Below are 1,897 nucleotides of genomic sequence, written 5' to 3'. Positions count from 1 at the left end.
AATTGGTAGCCATTATTCTTGCACCGCCGACTAGCAGTGCAATTACTTGATTAACCTTTATCCAATTTCAAACAAAATTGGGCACGCGGAAACAGCAATAATTTAGTAATGGATAGCTATTAACTTGTATAACGGTAAACGAGTTCTTGATCAAATAGCTGTCTTGCTCCAAGAACATATGACAGAAAAAAACATATATCGTTAACATCAAAAGGACTTGGGACAAATGACTACACGATAAAACAAATCTGCGGAGTGTCCATTGTTTTCGATGGTAGTTTCTGCTGCATAAAGCTGCTTTGATGGCGAACAAGATATAGGGTTCACAAAAGCATCTTTTGATTGGTACAAGTCTTTTTGTTTTGTTTTGTTATTATCAAACTAAAAGTAACATTGTTCGACCTTGAGTGGGATCTTTATGCACTTTCATTCAGTAGTCTAATACTAATTTTAAATTGATTTGATTTTTTTTAATAAACAGTAGTTTATTTTAAGTTAAATGTTGCTTTGCTTGTTCAGCATGCCTTTAAATGTTCAACAACTGTATATCACCATTGGCTTCAGAAGGTGCCAGCAACTGGTGGTGGTGGTGCAGGTATATATTAAATAGCCTTTCAACTGGAGGGGTACATAATCTCCACAGTTGGGGTGCCCCCCCCCCCCCCCCCCTCCGTTCACAATGCCTATGATCAGGTTGTATTTAAGACACGTTTCTAGCGGAAATACGGCGGGGTACTAACTTAGTAATCTATAGTTCTTCTTACAGTTTTCTTTATAAATTGCACACAAAACTAGTAAACCTAAATTGTTATTTCTAAAATACTTTTACTTTTTTTCTTACGTCAAACCAAACTGAAAATATTTACAAATTTTTTTTTGTAGGAGGATGGGACCAAAATATTACGTCTTCGTACATCTACAAGTCTTTTTTAGCTACAAGCTTCTAAACTTGAATTTGGTAGTAATAGTTTAGCAGGATGGGGGGGGGGGGGGGGGGGGGGTGTCAAATGTTTTGGAGTTACTGGCTGTAATTCATACATTACTTTAAACAGTTAGATGCACGAAATATTTAGTGCATTCTGATTTTCGCATAAGCACTGTGTGTAGCATAAAATAAGATAATTTTGAGTCGCGTTTATATTTGTTCACACCGGTTCGTTTATCAAAGTATTAGCTAAATAATATATGATACTTAGAAGTCACTCAACCACTTCGAGCAGTAACCCCCAACAAGAGAACAAATAATCTGAAGAATCTGTCCTAAAGTTTTATTTTCGCTGAAAATGCTTAAATCCCTGTCTCATACACCTACAATAAATAGTTTGCCTTGTTTAACATCACTAAACAACGTTATTTTATTAATCATCGGCTATTGGATGTCAAATATTTGGTAATTTTGACATATAGTCTTAGAGAGGAAACCCGCTACACTTTTCCATTAGCAGTAAGGGATCTTTTATATGCACCATCCCACAAACAGGATAGCACATACCACGACCTTTGATATACCAGCCGTGGTGCTATGCTAATAGACAGCAATGATTACATTGTGTCCAAGTCCAGGTAGCATGCAAGGTCGTCCTTAACCTAAAATAAGGGGGTGGTGGTTGAAAGGTGTAGCAAACATTTTAAACCCCCAAAATGTCACTTTTCGGTGTTTTCCTGGAGTTCTTCGTTAGGTGCCGTCCTGACATGCTTGCAAAAATGGAAGAAACTCTTTATAGAAAAAAAATGGTCACGCATAAATGTTCAACACTGTGGTCGGTATTAAAAGTTTCTTTAACATCAGTCCACTAAGCTCAATCATTTATATTTATCGTGTTGTCCCCGGAGAGTCCAAGAACACGACCTCTACACTTTAAACAATATGGGACACCTCACTTAACAGATAGGGAGT

Source organism: Gigantopelta aegis, chromosome 3 (assembly GCF_016097555.1).
Source record: "Gigantopelta aegis isolate Gae_Host chromosome 3, Gae_host_genome, whole genome shotgun sequence".
NCBI classification, from domain to species: Eukaryota; Metazoa; Mollusca; class Gastropoda; order Neomphalida; family Peltospiridae; genus Gigantopelta; species Gigantopelta aegis.
This window is presented reverse-complemented; position numbering follows the sequence as displayed.